Raw genomic sequence first — 22,918 nt, 5'->3', positions numbered from 1 at the left:
CACTGCTCCAGGCTGAGTCACTGTGATCTGTCCTCTGGACTCTGAGGACACAGAGACAAAAACATAAAGCAGCTTCATGGTTTTGTGGGCTTCATTTCAGAGGGACAGATGTTGATAGAGGAGAGGAGTTTGATTCTCTGGACTTTACCTGTGAAGCAGCAGCAGAGGAGAGTCCAGATGAGGACGCAGATCAAAGTCATGTTTTTGATGAGGAGGATTTCTGTGGCTTCTGTTGTGATGAAGGACAGCTGTCAGTCATCCAGTGTTCAACTCTCAGGACTATAAACTCTCCCAGAGCACTGGAGCATGGTGCTGCTGATGCAAAGTGCCTCTCTATGGAAATCATCTGACTCCAGCAGGACTTGTTTAAAAAAAGTTTTTCACAGCATATTTAGCATGTGACACACATGAACCCTGTAGAATTTATAGACAGTTAACAAATGCTCTTTGAGCGCAAAATCTCCAACAATAATATGTTATATTTGCTTCAGTTGTTGGCTGTTGGGTGAGATAAAAAACATCCAAACTTTATTTTGTTGTTTTTCCTGATATCACAGGGAGGCTGACAGAAATTTATGTCTAAATTTGTGTTTGAAATTTTTACCTACTTGCTGTTGATAAACCAGTTCCTTCAATGATTTTTCTTTGTATGATCTTCACAGTAAGTTGTGGATAAACTAAATTTTACATGAATAAAAATTCTTCTGCATCATCTTCCTTGGTTTCAGATTAAGGTTAATTGTATAGTAAATATCTCTGTTTATGCAGAAAATTGTTTTAGTGAGTTGTGTTTGTAAACGAATTTTGGCCAACAAGGGCTTCCCCTCAGACTGGAGTCTGTCCTGGATCGTTGACGGCCGCAGATGCAGCAGCATTGATTGTGAAGTGAGCAGGAGCCCCGGGGTGCAGCAGACAGTCCTGAGCTGATTCACTGGGGACATGACGTTGTTGTTGTTGTTGTTGTTTAAATTTGCTAAAGCTCTCAGTCTGCAGTCTTTTTCAATCTCAGTCTCTTTATTCTTCATCTCTTTGTTGCCTGTTTTATGAACTTGTCTCAATATTTTACAACAATAAAGATTTTTCAACAGAACATGTCCTGTTATTTCTGCTGTTTGTTATATATGTATATAAATACATTAACATGGATTTAAAAAAAAACAAAAAAACATTTAACACATTTTATTAAACAACAGTTTTGATCTGGTTACAAACAGACTGATTCATTGAAATAAATAAACTAGTTAAAAAAAAAGAAAAAAAGACATATAATGGATAAATCAACAGGCTAATTAGATTTACTGTGTTAACACACAGTAAATCGTGTTTCTTTGTAAATAACTTGTATTCCTATGTATTATCTTGATAACAATGATAATGTTTGTAAATAAAAATATTATATTTATTAATCATTAATTTTCTCCCTTGATTTTTCACAGCTTATTAAAACTGATTATTTCAACATTTTAATGAATGAAGCAAATATTTTGTGTTGTCAAAAAGGTCGTACCAGTATTGAGATACAACTAATAAACAGCATCAAAGTAAACAATGAAGTAATGTTGCAATTTGTACATTTTCAGACTGAATACAAACTATTTTCTGCCTTTAATGAATATTTTTGATATCAGTATTAGCATTATTGCTATTTGATTGGGGATCAGCCATCTGAAAAGTGTTTGGAGACTCATTGTTTTTACAAGACTTTAAATATTTTTGACTTTATCGAAAATAAAAAAATAAAAACACTAATATTTATTTAATAGAAAACAAAAAGGTCCTGGTTTAAATTGATGTGATTATGAGATTTGAATATCATTGCATTTTGTGAAAGTTGCCTGAAAAGCTGTGTGTGTGTGTGTGTGTGTGTGTGTGTGTGTGTGTGTGTGTGTGTGTGTGTGTCCTCAGTGAACTGTATCAGTCTCTGCAGTATCTTCCAGGCACAGCAGTCACTTCACCTTCTGTTCAGTCTGACTGAGGGAGGTTTTTGTACGACGGCTTTTCACTGTGTGCGCAGTTCCCAGTAGCTGCTATCAAATCCACCCATACAGTAATAAACTGCTGCATCTTCAGTTTGAATCTGACTGATGGTCAGAGTGAAATCTTTGTTTGATCCACTGCCTGTAAAACGATCTGGAATCCCTGATGCTCGAGTGGTAGCATAGTAAATGAACAGTTTGGGAACTCCTCCATCTTTCTGTTGGTACCAGGATAAAAGGTTGGAGCTCCAAACATTCTGTCCAGTTGTACATTTTATGGTGACAGTTCCTCCCACAGCAGAGCTCACTGCTCCAGGCTGAGTCACTGTATATTGTCCTCTGGACTCTGAGGACACAGAGACAAAAACATAAAGCAGCTTCATGGTTTTGTGGGCTTCATTTCAGAGGGACAGATGTTGATAGAGGAGAGGAGTTTGATTCTCTGGACTTTACCTGTGAAGCAGCAGCAGAGGAGAGTCCAGATGAGGACGCAGATCAAAGTCATGTTTTTGATAAGGAGGATTTCTGTGGCTTCTGTTGTGATGAAGGACAGCTGTCAGTCATCCAGTGTTCAACTCTCAGGACTATAAACTCTCCCAGAGCACTGGAGCATGGTGCTGCTGATGCAAAGTACCTCTCTATGGAAATGAACTGACTGACTCCAACAGGGAGTTTGGTTGATCTGATGATGATTGTTCAAAACACATTTAAAGACTTTTAGTGAATCCATTGTTAGATTATAATATTATTTTATGCCATGTTAGACCCCTAATTAAAGATTGGGAATTATTATGTAGTTTTAGTTGGCATTATTCTCCTGAATTAGAAGAAGCTGATAACTATTGCATTAGTTAAACTGATTTGCATTACATTAGACTGCTGATTTATTGTGGATGAATGATATTGTTTTATGATGCATTATACTGCTGAGTTATGAGAAATACTGTTCGCAGAAAGTCATCGCCTTATTTGTCTGATTAGAAGAGAACAGAATATACTGGAGTTTTCTGCCCCATCTCAGCAGGAGCAGATAGACGGGGAGCCAAGGTCGTAGCTTAGGCGCTGTGTGAGAGAAAGCATGTGAATGTTTAGGTTTTATGATAAGGTGGAGGCACCAGAGGCTATAAGAGTTTGAGCAATGCTCCACCATTTTGAGATCCGAGGCTATCTGCATACAGTGTCCATCTCCCACGCGTGTGTTCATTAAAATCATCGTTTGACTTAACCCGGCCGGACCAGTGTTGTTATTGTGGTTTTTTCTCTTGTCTCCATCCCCAATATTTGAATCCGTAACAGTTTGGGGGCTCGTCCTGTGGTATTGGGGTGGAAGTTAGAGGTTTGGATGGTCCGAGGTTGTCGAACGGACAGGCACAAGCCAGTGGTCTGACGTGAGTGGGCATAAGCCGGCTTATCTAAAGGTAAGGCACTACCTGTTGAATTATTTCCAAAGTGTGCCAAATTGGATATGACTAAATTAAAGTCTACTCACTGAAATTACTGGTAGAGGGTCTGTTTTGATTTTGATGAGAATCACCGTGTGTGTTATGCAGTTAAAGTCGGTTAATGGTTAATTAATGGTTTAATGAGTGTTTAATGCAGTCGGAAACTGCTAGGAAGAAATATTGGGTTTTAGTCCCAGGATATTGAGTTAAAGTCTCAAGTAGTTTGGTAGGGAATTGGCTATGTGTTGTTCTAGAAATTAGGCCATAGGCTGTTCTGGAGGAAACAGATATTGGTTAATTGATTACAAAAAAGTTAACTTTCTTCGGTCGGACCCGTTATGATAAATTTGTCAAAATCGGTTAGGTGAAAATTATTATAGGACGGCAGTCGGAAACTGCTAAGAAGCGCATAGCCCGGGGGTTACGCCCCCTCCTGGCCGTGGACGCGCGGCTTTGACCTGTCGTCGAACAGGGTTAGTTCAGTTTGGCTTATCTGTGGGGTACAGGGCATCCTGAAATAAGCTAGGAGTTACCGAGTCTCCTCATCGTTGGAAACGGTGTCATGTGCTTTTTTGGACAAAGTTAAATTGAGTTAGGGACTTTAGAATTTAGGCCAGAGACTGTGGAAACAGATACTGGTTAATTGATTACAAAAAAGTTAACTTTCTTCGGTTGGACCCGTTATGATAAAGTTGTCGAAATTGTTTAGGTTCTTTAGAGATTAGGCCAGAGGCTGTTCTGGAAGAAACAGATACTGGTTGATTGATTACAAAAAAGTTAACTTTCTTCGGTTGGACCCGTTATGATAAATTTGTCAAAATTGTTAGGCGCTGAATCTGTCAGGCCTGTCAGTGATTGTAAATATAAGACGTCTTTGTAATATAAAATAAAAGAGTTTTGTCTGAGCTTTGTGTGACCCTGTGTGTGACGACAGCGCACTGCAGCGCTGCGAGCTATTTTTAGACTGTGTGTGAACATGCAAATGAGCTATGACGTGCACAGAGGACTTTTGTTGCTGTTTAGCGTGTTTTTGAGTTTTATAATTATGATTTGCAAATAATGATACATGCCTGTAATTAAAACGCTGATTTTGCTGATTATAATATTACCAATAAGGTTATGAATGACTAGGGTGAATGTTTGATGTTTGGCTGGGTTTTGATATAGAAGAGATAAATCGAGCATGATTAAGACCGGCACTTCAGCCGGCAGAGTAAGATTGTGATAAAAATGATATTAAATAAATCTCTCAGTGTGTTGATACAGGTGGCTACGGGCCTGGACCAACTGCCCCCACAAGCACAGCAGCTGAAGCAAATTATAGTAATGGAAACCACACTCAGCAAGAATCAGCAGCTGTGGAAAAGACAGCAGCTAGCAGAGAATTAAAGGAGAAATTAAGAGAAGCTTTTAAACATAAAATTGGGGCCAACAGACTTGTGGAGGTTGGGAAGGCGTCCGGAGCATCACAACAAAAGGTGAAACAAAACACACAAGCAGAGAAATGTGAGAGAGAGGCACATGTTAGAGAAATGCCTTGTTTGAGAAAAAAAACGTTAAATTAGCCAAGAAACAGCTTACATTCATGAACACGTGAAGATTTTCCAGCAAGTTTCAAGCAGTGAAACTTAACATACACCCGCCGTTAAAGAATAAAGTTTATCCACTACTAACAAATAAACTCTCTGGGTTTCAGGACAACAACTTAACTTGAAAAAAAGGCACTGGTCTGACCAACCAGTGATAACACGACAAATTTAGTGGTTAGAAAAGTCAAATTGTGACATGTTTTCTGCTGATTGATTAATACAAGTGATTACCAGATGAAAGAAAATTCCAATTTTTGTGCTTTTAAACACGATCTTAAGAATTTTAACATGTACCTGTGATGTCCTGTCAGCTTGGTGGGTCATGAGTGGATTATATGGTGAGAAAAAACAAAAAAAGGGGGAGAGAAGGCTGACACAGGGCCTGGTCCCGTTGTTTCTCCCCTCTCTGAATAACGCAGCCAAAATAACATCATTTTCCTGTTCGTTTGTTTTTGTTTTGTTTTTTCTCTTTATGCTTGATTACAGGCTGCTTTGCCGGAAAGCCGAGGCTGACCCTGGACTCCTGCTCTCCCCTACCATCTTTGCTCTCTCCTCTACCATCTTTGATGTGACCCTGACCAAATGCTAAAGCAGCTGGACCCACAACAAAAACTTGAAAATGTCAACAGTGCTGCAGGAAAATGATCTCATGCAGCAGAGACGGAGAGCGTTAAATCCAAGGCCCGTTTCACTACACGGGGAGATTTCCGTCAGCATCTCTTCTTTCTGAGAAGACTGAGAAAGGCTTCGGGAACAGCACCATGCCGGACAGACGAGCTCTACAGAGGGTTGTGCGATCAGCTGAGCGCACCATCCGCTCCGAGCACCTTGAACTGCACTCAATCTACAGCAGGCGGTGCTGGACCAAGGCCAGGAAGATCGTGAAGGACCTCAGCCATCCCAACAACAGACTGTTCCCTCTGTTGCTGTGTACGTGACAAATAAAAATCTGAATTTGGAAAACGAGGCATTCGCAAAGCCACCAGCATTGTGCCTGATCGGACACACCCCTCTCACACACTCTTCACACTCTTGCCATATGAAAAAAGACAGCTTCAGCTGACAGAGCTGTGACGAGACGCCCATTAAGCCCAGATGAAAAGTGAGGCCGAGCAAAACAATGCTGACCTTAACCACTCTGCATCAAAGCTGTGCAGGACAGTGATGGACCAACAATGATCATCGGGCAGCAAAAAGGGCGTGCCAGAGACAGGAGGAGTAACTGAGGTCAGGAGGCACCTCAGAATGGACAAAACACCAGGAGAAAATAAGCTGAAGGCACAGGTGTCGGGGCTCGGCCAGGAGCTGAACTCTGAGAAGAGCCGAACAGCAGAGCCGTAAAAGGCCGTGGAGCAAAGCAAGGGAAACATCTATGGACTTCAATCTGACCTGTACGGAAAAGACTGAGGTTTCTGCCCTCAGTAAGAGCTCAAGGCATCAGAGCAGAAACTGACCATGGCTCAGGAGGAGCTGGCTGATAATCGAACCCATCAGGCTTGGAGTCCCAGACACAGGACTTGAAATCAGGCCGGAGCTTGCAGGAGCAGGAGGCCGCCAAACCTGACGAAAAAGCTCCAACAGCAGGAGCAAGTCCTGAAGGAGCTACAGAAGCAAAAGGGTCAAGTTAAGGAGGAGCAGAACAAGGAGAAGATGCAGGACACTGGAGAAAAGGACTGCCTCAACTGGGGCCAGAACCAGTATGGACAGAACTTTGAGCAGCAGCACCAACGGATGCAAACGGACTGAAAAGGAGGAGGGCAGGACCCAGGGCACGCTTCAGGCCGTGGTTTACCCAGAACACCAGAACAGGAAAGTGATGAACACAAACACCCACACAAACACACACATCTACATGCATTGACTCAGAATGAAGAGAAACACACATATGAACCTATACATTCGTTGATTGAGTGAGAAATGACACACACACGTGCAAAAAAATCGAAATGCTGATTCAATTCACTGAGAAGTGATACACACACACGCTGATGCAATGAAGAATGCTTTACTAACAAATGCTGCACACAAACATCCAAATACGGAGTCGGTTACAACAATAAGAAGCCATTGATTGTTTATTGGTTAAATGCATTTCATGCCACACAGAGGGCATTTGTGTAGATTTAGGAGACAGGGTCTAAAGTAGTTTGGTTGTGAAAACAATGTCTGTGCGTGATGTCTGTGTATGGCTCAAGGCCTCCACTGAATTGTTTATTGTGCTTCACACAGCCTGATAAGGAGCAGTGGTACAGAGCGAAAATCATGAGTGAATGATGTGAGTTTTATTTCGGAGAGAATATGAAAAGGTTGTGTTGATTTGACTCAGTTGTTTAAGTTTCTGCCAAAGCAAAACATTTGTGTGTAACCAGTGTCCACTATTGAATTAAGTTAATCAAACATGTTTTTGTCAGTGCAAAAAGGAGTTACAGTGCCTGTATGCCTACACAATATAGTGTGTGAAGTTTTGGTTGATTTTTGGGTTTTGTTTGACACTAGGTTGATTCTATCAGTGAGGTTTGGATTGTTCTCTTTCTCTAAGAGAGAGAAAGAGGGTTTGATCTTTGGACATGTTTGCAATGGGCCCCAGTATCTGTTATTATATGAGTGTTTTATTGGTTATGTTTGTTTTTGCTTTTGTTACAGTGCACTGAGATAAGAACATCTGAGAGGTGTGATCCACCGGTGGTGATATTTTGGTATTTTGTGAGTTCCTGATTTAACAAATCAGCTCTTTAATCCAGGCCTGAGAGATTGAACTTTAAAGCGCTATAAAATATTCTTATTGAAAACAGTCGCAAAGTATTTTTTCTCCATGATTATAATGAGCTTGGGAGAAATTCACTTATATGGGACACTGATCGGATGAGAAGTCCTGAGCCTAAAAGGATTGCAGCGAGTCAATCCAGTCCTAAAAAAAGGAATTGTTTCCTTTAAAATGATGACGTCATCTTGCTGGTGAGGGAGGCTCGAATAGGTTGCGCGTGAGACTCCATTATCAGCAATATCTGGTATGAATGTGTGTGGAGGTATGCATGTGAATGGACTGTCACGGACTGACGACTAAAAGTTTTAACTGACTTGATACTGAGACAAAAACGGTGCCGACTTTAGGATTATTGAATGTCCACAGACAATTCACCCAGCCTGTAGAAGAAGGGTGGAGGTTTTGTCTTGCTTTGTTTTGTTTGCAAGAACAGAAGAATGACAGAGACCAAAGGGGGAGGCTGTAGCTTCACAGAAGCGTGAACTGCAGACTTAACCCTTTGGTTGCTAATTTTGAGTTACTGATGTTTGCATTAAGAAAATTGTGTTTAATAACTGTGTTTCGATTAATGTATCATATTATATGGTTGGGAATGTTAAATGCTAAAGTGAAGAAAAGGTTGGATTCCACTCATGACTGAACATGTTGTTATTATTAACCATAGTGGGTCACTGTAAAGAGTCAATTAATTTTTATAGAGGTAAAAAAAAACAAAAAAAAAAAAAGCCCTCCACCGAGGTCTATGAATAACAGGGGAATGATAGACAGCCACACTCAAAATGGAGATATGTAATGATAAACACTGGTCCCCGTCTTTTGGGCGCTTTCTTGAAGTAGTCAACAATTTAAAAGTAAGATAGAATAACAGGGGCATGTGCTGCGGGGTGGTGCTGCACAACAACCAGAGCGAAATAAAGAAAATTATTGTGTTTAGCTTTGAGAAATTCAAATTAAAATGTACCATTACACTCAGAGGATCAATATGAAGTTCAATATATGTTAATTTTGAATGAAGTACATGATTGGTGACTGTTCTGTCCTGAGCTTTTGTTTTTACAGGACCCGCTTGATCACACCAACAGTTTCTCGCCACCGAAGAGGGGTACTTGCAAAAAATAGAGAATGGGGAGGAATATCATCAAAACTGGAAAAAGGTAATCCCCAAAGGGGGTGATAACGCCATAACTTTCACTTATGGTCAAATTCTCAAAATTTGACCCCGAACTTGAAAAATTCTTCAAACATTTAGAGACGAAGTGGAGATTTAGATAAACATAATGTCACAAACCACGTAAGGATGGAGCACTTGAATCGATAAGATGGTGAATTGACACGCAGCAAAATGTTGATCAAGTTGATTATGTTTATTCCAGGGTGCAGAGCAAGGTTATTATTATTAAAGAAAACAAATGAAATAAAGAAAACTAGAAGTTGAAAATTTGCGTTAACGGAAATAAAATCAAGACAAAAAGGAAAACTAACCAAAACTGTAATGAATGTTCACAAAACTAACTAAAATTAACTAGATTTATAGCAAAATGTGTTTAGTTGCATTGATAAGTATTTTCATTTTTTCTTTTTCTTTTTTCTTTTTTCTTTTTAAGATAAATCAAGTGTTGGGACGGTAAAATAAACACATTACAAAAACAAAATTGTTTTTAATTAATTTTATTTAAATTTTACAACATGTGCACTACAGTGCACAAGGGGAGTTCATTGATCACGAATGTGAAACTAACAACATTCAAGAGCTATTTAAGAAGATTACATGTTCCTCTGAAATTTTTGTAAGCAGGATATTAAAACTTATTTATATAACATTATCATAAAAATGTAGATCAGGGATCAACTTAGAAGTCACTGACACTTCACTAGCTGTAAGCCATTGGTTCAGGAACAAGTGATTGCACTGGGCTTTCTATTTCACAAAAGCCAATTCATTTATGATATCTGAGGAAGTACTGTGATTTTTATTTGGAGACACAAAGGAACATTTGGCACTTCCCACATCTCACATATGTTTTACTGTTGCACCCAACCATTCTACAACTGAAATGCCTTGGACTGTTAACCATGTCAGGCAAGTGGAGTGAACCATATTTTGCTACACTCTTATCTGATTGGGGCTTCCTTTTCTTGATTTTCGGAGAGAACTTTTCATTATTGGTATTATTCAGGTCTTGTTCACATGTTTGTCCCTGGTTTCTCAGCCAAGAGGAGCTTGAACTCCAGATACTGGGAGTTCTGTTCGCACATTGAGATCACTGATAACTTTTAGCAACGACGTGATCTTGTAGAAACAATTAGGTGTCATGGATTCAGCTATAATTGCGACTCTTATTTTTACTTTACTGGAAAACATTTCTGCATTTTACCCATATTTTATTTTTAACTCAAAGTCAAAAATTCCAGATTCTCCTACATGTTGGTTTTGGACCAGATAGGACGACAGTTTTCAGGTGGCCCTGTGTTTTTCTCTATTACATCTGCCACTGCATCTCGATAATCTTTGTGTGGTTCTTATTGGGTTGTGACCCTCTCGTATCTGGCTCACATGACTCGCATCCTCAGAAGAATCTATGTTTGAATCTCGCTCAATTATTCTGCTATGAATTCCCCCTGAATTATGAATTCTCTCTGCCTTTGTCAAAGAGTTGTCTATTAGGAAAAAGTGAAATAAATATAAGTACAAAGTCCCAATGTGTAGAGCACACATTAATAAATTAGTCATGTTCTCCGTGAAACTAAATAAGCTTAATCCTTAAAGACCCCTCGAATTATTTACTAGATGTTTATTTTTAAAAATTAAACAAAACCTGAGTTAAAAAAAAAAGAAAAACAATTGGCAAGGCCACACCCCCACACATGTGATATAATTTTAAAGATACTGTTGTCCTCTCTAAGAAACATCAGGACTTAGAGGAGTGGCAAGTAGAGTATGAGAGCTACAAGCAAAAACTAAATGTGTACTACAGTGTGCAAAAATGAAATATTGGGTGATTAGGGGGTTATGAGGGACATGTATAAAACTAAAAATCCCACAAACCTCGAAGTGCACTTGAAAAGCTCACACAAGAAGGTTAACCTAGCTTACCTAGAAGACCTCATCAGGGGGAGCACACTCCCCCTCCTTGAGGAACTCCCCCACTCAACCCGCATCCCCAGAAAATAGCTAACCCCAGATAAGGCAGCGTGATGTATCCCGAGATAACAGGACTGGGACATCTAAATAAATGTGTGAATCAATCGCCTTCAAAAAGGTTATCAATTCACTTCAACCAAAATTAGGAACACTCGGTGCGGCAAGAGTTAATAGTTATTAGTCTCAACACCCAAGGATAACCAGAAGAGCATGATTGATATGATGGAACTGAGAGTTTGTTACACTTAATTTTTGCAAAACACAACTAAAACTAAACTGAAACTAAGGATTTTCAGAGAATAAAAACTAGACTAAACTAGCAAAGAATTGGTAAAAACTAATTACAACTGGTAAAAATTGAAAATCTGGAGTCGAAACTAAATAAAAATAACAACTAATGAAAATGGCAAAACGATTAAAACCCTGGTGCAGAGATTGGCAAATCTGACCAGGAAACGTTATAAAATGGATTGTCAGAACAGTCAGCGTTAAAGTCACCTTTGGCAGTCCAGACTAGGATGGCATTGGACATCTTCGGGGCGGAAAAGGGTTGGTGTGACCAAGGTGTGGTTTGGCTTGTTGTATGTATATTTTGAGATCATATGGCTCTGGATGGACCAGTTACCGGGGCATGGAAGGAGGACAGACTCATTAAATGAGGAGAAGGAATTTCCTGGGATTGGAGATCCTCTGGGTGAGTGGTTGATTGAACGCATGCATAAAATAGAAGTTATCTGTTGTTATTGATTGGTAATAGATTGATAATTGGCCACATTTACAGCTGTATTGACTTGTTGTGGACGTAGTCGACTTCAGGTTTAAGCACTCTAATTAACAGGTTGAAAATAGTGACATTAAAGGAAGAGTATGCAGCGCCACCCTGTCAGACACCAGTGATGGTGGAGCTCACTGATGAATCAGGTGAGCTGGATTCATGGCTGAGTCAAAACTAAGATCCCCCTGCTGTGGTCAGTGAGGGAGAAATCAGGGGGAAATAAAATTTAAAAGAGGCATCTATACACGTTTATGGGTCAAGTGAAACGGGATAAAAGGGGGTCTTTTACTGTTATTTTAATATCAGCAGTATTATTGTATGAGAATCATGTAACAGCATTGCATCGATGATCATTTATTGAAGCTTTTGACCTTATACTAACATTTGTGTTCCTGTGATTGTTATAACTTCTGATGAATCTTCTATTTACAGGTGTTAGGATAATGATATAATTTTTCATTGCAGGTGTAACCATGATCATTTTTATACATATCGCGATTTGTTGCTCATTGTAGAGTTGTGCTCAAGTTAATAAGGGTTAAAAGCTACAGTCAGCGTGAATGTCTGACTGATCTATTGAGGGAAAAGGCTTCGAGCACAGAAGGCCGCACGCGCTTACAAAACACTGATATCATGTTATTGTTTGTGATCTTTTCTTCAATTATGCCTTTTGCTAAGTTTAAGTAGTGGCAGTTAATTAAACGACATTTATTAAAATATTAAATACCTGAGTCAGAACATTACACGCAGATCACCATAACAATCTGGGAAACCTTGTAGCTGCCTAACCTTTTCTTTTTTGAATGTTCTAGCTCCGTTGATTTGACACATTGGGATGTGTCAAAAAAGGGGGGGGAAGTTGAGTTTTAACATAACTTTTTATAACTTTATTTGTGTCTTTAATACCTTAGGTATGGTAAAGCTTAAGCTAATAGCGGTCCGAGAAGTTTCTGGTCCTTTGTAGAGAATCAGTGAGAAGCATAGATCATCACGTCCATGTTTAAGCATTAATCATTGAAATGAACTGAATAGCGTTTAGAAGATTTGTTAATTTGTTTGTCTTTTGTTAAAAAGAGGGGTTTCAATAATTTTCAGACACACCTTGCAAATGTGCTTATAATGAGTTGGCACTTGGTCTTTTGAAGGTCATGAGCTTCGTTCGGCGTGATGGTCCGGACTGATATATTGTAGGTATTGACTTTGAGTGCAGAGGGCTAAATGCAAACACGCTTACACACACATAGGATATGATTAGAATAAGTCCCTGGGACATTCTGAATGTTTTTAAACCAATTCTGAATCACTAGTAGGTCAGTAGATAACAACATTAGATTATAATAATAATAATAATGGATTGGATTTATATAGCGCTTTTCAAGGCACCCAAAGCGCTTTACAATGCCACTATTCATTCACTCTCACATTCACACACTGGTGGAGGCAGCTACAGTTGTAGCCACAGCTGCCCTGGGGCAGACTGACAGAGGCGAGGCTGCCATATCGCGCCATCGGCCCCTCTGGCCAACACCAGTAGGCGGTAGAGTAAAGTGTCTTGCCCAAGGACACAACGACCAGGACAGAGAGCCCGGGGATCGAACCGGCAACCTTCCGGTTACAGATACGCTTCCCAACCCCCTGAGCCACGGTCGCCCGATTATTAGGGTTATGAAGAGAGGTGTTTTGGTTTTCTGTCTCTTACAGAGAAAGGAACAGACACCAGACAAGGTCACAGATATGCGAGGATCCTCCGCAGCAGAGACAGACACAGTGACTGCCGAGACATCAACTGGGTCCAAGGGTCATGGCGTTTGGGCTCCAGCTAGTCACCACAAAAGGATGGATCCCATAAACACAGCAATAACCATGAAGGGGTTGGCGGAAATCCAGGAACACCAGACCAACGAGGTTCGAGAGGCTCTTGGGCAAAAAGGGGGACACCTTCCTGTTCCTTTTTCTGGAGGATACACAGATCGTTGTTTGAAATCGGGGCAGAATAATCCCCTGATCTGTGCCACGACTGAAGGGTTGTCTAACCCCTAAGGTTGAAGAATGAAGAGCAGAGGATCACCCAACTGGACGACACTGGTAGCTGCAGCAATAAAATAAAAGGGTTGTATATATGTGACAAATATGTCACTGCATATGATTTGGATGTTATGTATGTGTAGTTATGGACACATGTGATTTAATCATGAAAGCAACTCATGACTTCTGTTTTTGAGCCGCAAACTTATGTTTAGATTATTTAAAATAAAATGTAGTTTTTATGTCGAGCTGTATGATATTTAATGATTGTATTTTGTATATGTTAACAGGAAGGTCTTATTTTACTGATAATTGTTCAAATTTAACAAATCATAGATTATATTACGGCGGCTGTAGTATGAAACTGAGGTCAAAGGTCATGATGAAGCGTTTTTTCAATAACTGTTCGACTTTGGAACATCTGACTTATTTTTAGTTAAATGTAAAGGAAAACGAGAAAGAAACTATTTTTAGATTGAAATCAAATGTGTGCACGTGTGTGTGTGCACGTGTGTGTGTGCACGTGTGTGTGTGTGTGTGTGTGTGTGTGTGTGTGTGTCCTCAGTGAACTGTATCAGTCTCTGCAGTATCTTCCAGCTGCAGCAGTCACTTCAGTTTCTGTTCAGTCTGACTGAGGGAGGTTTTTGTACGACTGTTTTTCACTGTGTGAACACATACTGACTGTTAGGATAGTGAAAACTCTGACAGTAATAAACTGCTGCATCTTCAGCCTGGACTCCACTGATGGTCAGAGTGAAGTCAGAGTTTGATCCACTGCCTGTAAAACGAGCTGGAATCCCTGATTCTCGACTGCTAGCATACTTAATGAGACGTTTAGGAACTCCTCCATCTTTCTGTTGGTACCAGGCTAAACAGTTGGAGCTATAAACATTCTGACTGGTCGTACACTTGATGCTCACAGATCCTCCCACAGCAGAGCTCACTGCTCCAGGCTGAGTCACTGTATATTGTCCTCTGGACTCTGAGGACACAGAGACAAAAACATAAAGCAGCTTCATGGTTTTGTGGGCTTCATTTCAGAGGGACAGATGTTGATAGAGGAGAGGAGTTTGATTCTCTGGACTTTACCTGTGAAGCAGCAGCAGAGGAGAGTCCAGATGAGGACGCAGATCAAAGTCATGTTTTTGATGAGGAGGATTTCTGTGGCTTCTGTTGTGATGAAGGACAGCTGTCAGTCATCCAGTGTTCAACTCTCAGGACTATAAACTCTCCCAGAGCACTGGAGCATGGTGCTGCTGATGCAAAGTGCCTCTCTATGGAAATCATCTGAACAAGTTTAAAGGCATAATGTGAAAAAGTAAAGGTCTGGACTTCACTACATGTTTTTACAACATTCTGTACGCCACGCAGATCCTGATGGGTTCTGAAGAACTACTAACTGATTATATTTGAAATAAGTTCATTTAACAGTTGCTCTTTGCTAAGATGTAGAGAAGTAAGAAATTCAAATCTTTTCTAAATTCCTTCGTTCATGTTTGTAGCATTAAATATTTCATGGAAAGCATTTAGTCAGTGATTTTATGGTGGTGTACAGTGGTGGGTCACACTTACTTGAATCAATGTAACTCTATAAATGTAACTTTTTGGAGTAAATTCTACTTGCTGGTGAAGATCATGTGACCTAACTGAAAGCTTCACAGTGGGAATACAAGAGACTTTGTGGAGAAAGTGTTTTCTAAACCACTTGTGCCACTGTGCTGGTATTTGGAAAGAATGTAATACCACATATTATTTGTATGAATGCAGTTATACTCACTGTATGTAAAGTACTATTGAGTGAGACATGCTGTTTGACTTATTGGAAACACATTTTTTAATTAAGCATAACATTTTATTGGTTTTGTTTGCGATGTTGTTGATTATTAAAGTTTCTGATGACAATGTAAATTTTAAAATGTTGCTATAGGAGACCATTAAGATGGCTGTGATCCAAAATTAAATATGGTTAAAAACAACATGATACAACATGATTTCCTCCAGTACCATCCACCTCAAACATATATTACAGTTTCTGTCAGTTTGCTGCAGTTTCAAATCAGTGATGCTTTTCCCCAATCAAATTAGCCTTTCTCATTGTTTTTATACACACATACACACTGCTGTTGTTTCTACACTAATAAAGGGATTTGTTACTTTGTTGATCCACTTGAATCTCACAACTCTTCGAAACAGTTTTGTCAGACAGAACTCCAGATCTGTCACTTTGCTGAATACTGTCCAACACTGCATTAGTGTTTCCACTCAAATGACTTCAAAGCAGTGAAATTGCTCTTCAATTATAATCACATATGGACACATGTTCTCAGAAGACGTTTAAGTTGAAACATTTGGAAATGCATAATCTCAGTCTTGTGTCACACGTCCATGCCATGGCACTGCTACTGTAATTACACAGAAACATACACTATATGCACTCACAGACCACTTTATTAGGTACACCTTGCTAGTACCGGGCTGGACCCCCTTTTGCTTTCTGAGCTGCCTGAATGCTTTGTAGCATAGATTCAACAAGTCAGAGATTTTGCCCCTCATTGACATAATAGCATCATATCATTGCTGCAGATTTGCCAGCTGGACACCCCTTTCAAGCACATCCTAAAAATGCTGTCTTTAACTGAGATCTGGTGACTGTGGAGGCCATTGGAGCACCGTGTTTTTGTTTTTTTGTTCTTACAAGTTTGGTCAGCTCATGTGAATTATAACCTCAGTTTCCTGTTCTTAGGTGACAGGCCCTGCAGTGCAGTCTTCTACTGCTGTAGCACATCTGCTTCAAGGTCGCATGTTGTGCTTGCAGACATGCTCTTCTGCGTCTTGTTTGTATCGAGTGGTTGATTGAGTTACTGTTGCCGTCCTATAAACGCAAATCTTTCAGGCCGTTCTCCTCTGGCCTTTGACATCAACATTTTTCAGACCATTCCCATCAACTCTACAAATGGCTGTGTAAAGAAATCCCAGCAGATCAGCCTGTCTGGCATCAACAACCATGACACTTTTAATTATCTTTCTTAATGATGTTTGAATTAATCCTCAGCAGGCTGTGTCCAACATGTCTACATGTGTAAATGCTATGAGCTGCTGATATGTGATTGGCTGATATTTGGATTAACAAGCAGTTTAACAGGTGTACTTAATAACCTAATAAACATGTGCAGTATGACTTTACTGGACTATACAGTAGTTGGTGCTGTGGTCTCAGATTGTATACATTTTCTTTTCCTGACACATGACACAATAATAATGAGTATTATTTTGCTTTTGCAAAAAAACCATCAGACTTGATTTTTGTTTCTGAAAACAGTTTTAAACTTCTCATTAGCTGTCACAGTCCGGGTGAGCTGCTGGTAAATTTCCACCATGTTCTCCTGTATCTGCCCCTGGGCAGAGCCGTCATCTCCTCACATGGAGCCAACCTGGAGCAACCTACTCAGGATATTTAAGACCAGCGTTGCCGTCTCTTCACTGCTAGTTTGCCAACTTACCCTCGGTGCTAACAGGCTACCATGCTTCATGCTCCTTGCCCAAGTCTATGCACTCGGCCATACTCACTGCAGTTTCATGCTCCGTCTCCTGGGAAGGATTTCAATATCACACCTGCTGCCCTCTTCCCACTGCTTCTCACAGGATCCCTTGGAGCTCAGGTCAGCCCATCTTAAATCTATTCAGCTCACCTGGACCTTCACCTACTCCCCTCAAAGTACCACCAACTCCAACATAAGCCATACTCTTCTTTAAAATTCAACCACACCTGGAGAAGTCTGAGAACCCACTAACCCCCTTTTCCTCTCTCCCTCTTGATCACCACGCCACCTTAGGCCACCACGCTACGTTTTCTTGTCAGGAATCCCACGTCAAGTATAACTCTGTGTTTTTGTGCCAAATAAAGATTTGTGTGAAGCAAACTCAACCGTCTCCACATGTGGTCCAGCACTTGAGTCCAGTTTCGTACAGGCCTTTGGCCCCTTGTGACATTAGGCCTACATTTTTTGCAGTACTCTTTCCAAAGTAGGTGAGGTTTTGAGAAAAATAACAAAACAAAAAAACCTGTTTTGATGTCTTAAAACGACGGTGAAAGTGTTTTATGAAGTGTCTTTTGCATAGATGAGTCTGTGTGGTGAAAAAGGCCTTACATATTTGGAGAGCTGCATTAAGAGTGGTGAGAATGACGTTCCTGATGTAAGACTTTCACCAAAGCAACTGAGAAAAGCAGTGATGGGGAAACATTTACTGGAGTTCATTTAAGTGTTCACGAATAAATGTCAGTGAAGTCGTTTGAAAACGTGTGTGTGTGTGTGTGAAACATGTCAAAAGTGAACCAAAGCAACACATGGTGATAAAACCCGAATTGAATGGTAATGTTTACCAGTTAGAAGCCTTCACAGTGAGAACAGCACAGAGCACCGTCTATCTACCTGGAAGGAATTTTCAAAACTTCCTAAAACACCATTATTTGTAGACAGAATTCCAAAATAGAAATAAAAACTCATTAAAAAAAACCCTGTATGTGTAGGCAGCGTCTTAACAATGGACATGTTCCTTCAGAAATGTAAAAAAAAAATTATAGAAAAAAATGCTGGTACACTTTCCAGAACTTAATATTTTTGTGAAATTCAAAACATAACGACATGAATCTGAAGTGTTTTTGAAGCGTTTTAGGCTGAGAATTAGTTTCAGTGTTTAGAGCTGTGAAAAAATAAGTGTCAGGTTTCAAGAGATGTTTTCACATGTGAAAGCTGTAAAATCTACATTTTGAAATCAGATTCTTTAAATATTGTTGTAATGGGCTTTATTTGTTTTAATTACACTATTATAATATTAATAAATTATACAAACAGTGAATGATTTTGTTGAGTTTGTTTGTTTCAGAGTCAGAGAGCCGTGTCTCTCTACAGTCAGAGGTTTTTGTACGGCGCCTCAATCAGTTTGTATCACTGTGGTACACGTTCGGTGGAGGAACCAGACTGGATGTTGGAAGTAAGTCAAAAACAAAGTTACTTCTATGTCCTTTTTCTCTTTAATTTAATTTTCTTTTCTTTGATTTCATTTAATATGAAAGGCTAGGAAACTTTTTGTGTAACTGATTAATTATTTTATTCATAAATTTTGTCCTAAGAAACAAAGTCAGCTTTGGAAATGAATATTCAGACACTCAGGACAATTTCCAATGAAAATCTGGGATGTTTCATAGTATTAATTATTATTTGTAGTTCTGATGGTAAAGTTGTATTTTGAGGGCTTGTAGGTTTAGTTCAGTCTGACAGAGTCAGAGAGCCGTGTCTCTCTACAGTCAGAGGTTTTTGTACGGCGCCTCAATGAGTTTGTATCACTGTGGTGGACTTTTGGTGGAGGAACCAGACTGGATGTTGGAAGTAAGTTAATTAAACTGTGTTTATTATTAAATGTTTTATCATTTTCTTTTATAACTACTTGTTAGGCTGCTTAGATGAGAGAAAAGTATTTTTTTTTATTAAAATAATTTAGTTTTTGATGTTTGTCCTTTTTACTGGACTAATTCAGATGAGCTCTGCGAGTTTCTCTTGTTTAATCTACATTTCTGTCACAGTAAAATGTAGACAAGAGTAAACTTCATCATCTTATGATTAGTTTGTAAATTTCCACCACATCAGCTGCTGTTTGGATGAGTCAAAGTTTGCTTTCTGATGTTTTTATCGTGTCAGATGTTTCAGATTTAGTTTGAAATCATGTGAGCTGTTCAATAACATTTCAAATCTACATGAATGAGTAGCTGCTCTGTGCTTGTGTCCACTCATTTCTTCAGTCGTCCATGATTTAGACTTCTAATCATTTTAAAGCCAAACTTCTGCTGTAAATGTTTCCACATCTGCTTCTTTTATTTCCAGTGTAGTTTGAACATATTTCAGCTCAAACTGTGTGATGATTCTCTCTGTGCTGATATGCATGAGAGGTTTCTTAAAGGGAAGTGAAACAATGTGTGAGTGAATGACTGGTGGAGCAGAAAAAACACCTGACAGAAACTTCTTAACGGAGAAATTCAAATTGTGGTTCGTGTCCTCTAAGCTGATTGGTGTTTCCTAGGTGATACCCGCCCCGCCCTGAAGGTGCTGGGTCCCTCCAACAAGGAGCTGGAGCAGGGGAAGGCCACGCTCATGTGTGTGGCCAACAAGGGCTTCCCCTCAGACTGGAGTCTGTCCTGGAAGACGAGCGACAGCAGTGGCAGCAGCAGCATCAGAGGGGAGGAGAGCAGGACTCCTGGAGTGCTGCAGAATGACGGCCTCTACAGCTGGAGCAGCACCCTGACGCTCACTGCAGACCAGTGGGGGAAGGTGGGCTCTGTGACCTGTGAGGCCACCCAGGGCTCCCAGACTCCGGTCTCAGAGATACTGAGGAGAGACCAGTGTTCCCAGTCCTGATGTCAATCACTGAGTCTTTGATGTTGATTTTCTTCTGCCTGTTTCTTTGTGTTTGCAGATTTAAAAAATAAACTCATTAAACAGTCATGTTTCCATCTCATAATGACAACAATCAGAGCAACAATCTCCTCTAGTTTCATCCTTTTGTGTCTGTTGTAAAGCTGATATTTCAAACTCTTAAAAGAATAAAAACGTACCGAGAAAACATGTTCTTTGACTCTGTGAGTTTAATAAATGCACATTAAAAAATTAAGATTTTGTAATATTTATTAAACCAGACCAAAATAAAAATGTAAACAGACACATCAAGTGTAATGTGCAGTGAAAATGGTTAAATATATTTTTTAATCCACATATTAAATATTTCTCTATAAGATGTTGAGGTCATGTCAACCATAGATTATCTGTGTGCTCTTCATAATTTCTAGTCTCAAAGTTGTTTTATGATCTACATTTTAATCTGATCTAAAACCTAATAAGTAAAATTAAAGAGCAGGGTGTCATCTGTATGTTTAAACAGAGATCATTTAAATCAAGTTTAAGTGAAGATTTACTGAAGTTTGATTAATGAACTATTTGACAGTGAAACTGTGATGAAGCACCAAAGCAGAGAAGAGTCTAGAAGCTGGTGGTGGCAGAGGTGAAGCAGGTGGAGACTTAGCTGAGGATCTCTAATTGTCAGGATGAGGTGGAGATCAGGAGTCTGAGAGTTAAAGCACACAAAACAGAGGCTGAGTAACTCACAGAAGGCAGCGAGACAATAACTGGACTCAAATAATGACGACAGAATTGAGCTCGACAGTGGACATGATGTTAAGAACAGACTAACAGAACAAACACAGGAATGCAGGCAGATGAGAGACTACAGGTCTGCTTTAATCAACTTATATAGAAGTTAATCTCTTCTGGTGTTCACAGCAAAATGAGAGAAACTCACTTCACTAAACCTCTTAACACAAGACAAAGACCACGGTCTGTCAGGAGGACGCTTGCTGGTTTTACATCTGACAGAGACAGTCTGTCCTGGAACAAAAGACTGAGTCGGCACTTTTTCTCCCAGTTAATAATAAAGAATATCAGAGTTATTGAAGTTACAGCTTTCATGTTTCATGCTTCATGCACGACATTCACAGTGTTGGTTTTTGCCCAGTTTAGGTATTTGTGTCTTAGTCCTGTTTTTCCTTTGCTTTGTATTTTTCATGCAGTCTCAATGAACGCCTCGCTTTCTGGTAAATTCCATCCTGTTTCCACGTGTCTGATTTTGGGTCCTCTCACTCTCCGCTCCACACAATCTGCTGCTGCAGATCGTGACATTATTTGAATTATTCATTCTTTTTGTTAAAGTCTTTATTAGTTTCACTATTTGACTTGTCCAGGGTGTACCCTGCCTCTGACCTTAAGACAGCTGGAATAGGATGGGATGCATGTATAGTTTCATTATTATTGTCAGATCATCAGCATGTGATAATGTGGATATAATACCAAAATAGTAAAATGCCTTCTTATTTTGCATTTATTTATTACAGTTTTTTCATTTTTGATTTCAGACAACCAAACTGTACGATTAAGAAGAAAGCTGTGTTTCTTTACACTCAGAGGTTTTAGCTCAATCATGATGATACAAACTCTTTTCTTTCAGGATCCAGACTGGATGTCTGGAAATAAATCAATTTTAAATGAGTATTTTAAACAATACTTTGTCCTTCTGTTTTTGTTTTAGCATGCTAAGTATGTAAAAAAAAGTCCTGTTTAGAAGCGGACATGTCACAGTGCTGGATCTGTGACCCAGTGTTTTGTCTGTGTTGTTAATTTATATTCTTTGATTACTTTTATTCATGGTTTTGGTTATCTTTTTTTCTTAAGTTCTTAGTGATCCTAGTTCTCCCTCCCTCAGTGTCCATCTCAAGCCTGTGTATAAGCTCTTGTCTCCATGTTTATTGTTCCCTCTGTTGCACAGGCAGTCATGTCTCCATGTCTCAGTGTCTAGTGTCTGTCTCTGTTTTTGTTCCCCCAGTCACAGTGTCTTTTCTGCATCTACATATTCGTCATGCTTCCTGTTTTCTTCTGATAGTCCTTGTCCTGTGTTCAGTTTTGCTTCCCCTTGGTCTCCTTATGTGTGATTATTTCCATCTGTGCTCTCCTCCTGTGTGTCATTCCCTTGTGTGTTTCCTCTGCCTGTTGTCGTGTTGTCCCATGTGCTGTAAGTTTCTCCATGTTTCTGTCCATCATTCCTAGTTCCATGCTCCTTATTTCCTAGTGTTTCTGTCTCTAGTCCCCCAGAGTCTAGTTCTTATTTTCCATGTTCAAGTTTTGGTTTGTTTTTCGTAAATGTTTATTTTGTGCATTATTTCCCAACAAATAAAGCTGCCTCTTTAAATTTGTTTCCGTGTAAGAATCCTGAATCCAGGAACCTTCATGCTGCCTGCCATACAGCAAACATGACAGGACATTGAATAACAAACATTAGTATACACAGAGCCAGCCAGATGTAGAAGTGTGATGTGTCTCATGTGATGGTGTTTTAACCTGAGTGAGCACTTCATTTAATTATTCACGATATCCATATCCATTTCATCTTTCCAGGATATCAGTGTATTTAAACTTTTAGCGTCCGAGAGCCTGAAAGCTATAAATATTTTACTTTTTACTACTTTGCTTCAGTTTAGTTAATTTTATATCTAAATGTTTACAAATTGCATTTAATTCCTGTTTGAATCATGATATTAAAATGGGAAACAGAGACATTGTCCTGGTAATTTGATGTTTTTGTGTTTCTTTTTAAATTCTTAAATGGT

At 39.5% G+C, this 22,918-nt stretch overlaps 1 pseudogene; it reads left to right on the top strand.

Moving 5' to 3' along the window:
- The first annotated feature begins 17,832 nt into the window (after positions 1 to 17,832).
- LOC146548599 (Ig kappa-b4 chain C region pseudogene) lies at positions 17,833 to 20,123 on the top strand (annotated as a pseudogene).
- The last annotated feature ends 2,795 nt before the right edge of the window (positions 20,124 to 22,918 follow it).

Source organism: Mchenga conophoros, linkage group LG22, assembly GCF_057382185.1.
Source record: "Mchenga conophoros isolate Kocher_MC1m ecotype Shallow Benthic linkage group LG22, M_conophoros_male_GT1.1, whole genome shotgun sequence".
Classification (NCBI taxonomy): domain Eukaryota; kingdom Metazoa; phylum Chordata; class Actinopteri; order Cichliformes; family Cichlidae; genus Mchenga; species Mchenga conophoros.
Note: the sequence above shows the minus strand (reverse complement) of the source record. Positions and strands in the feature narration are given on the sequence as shown.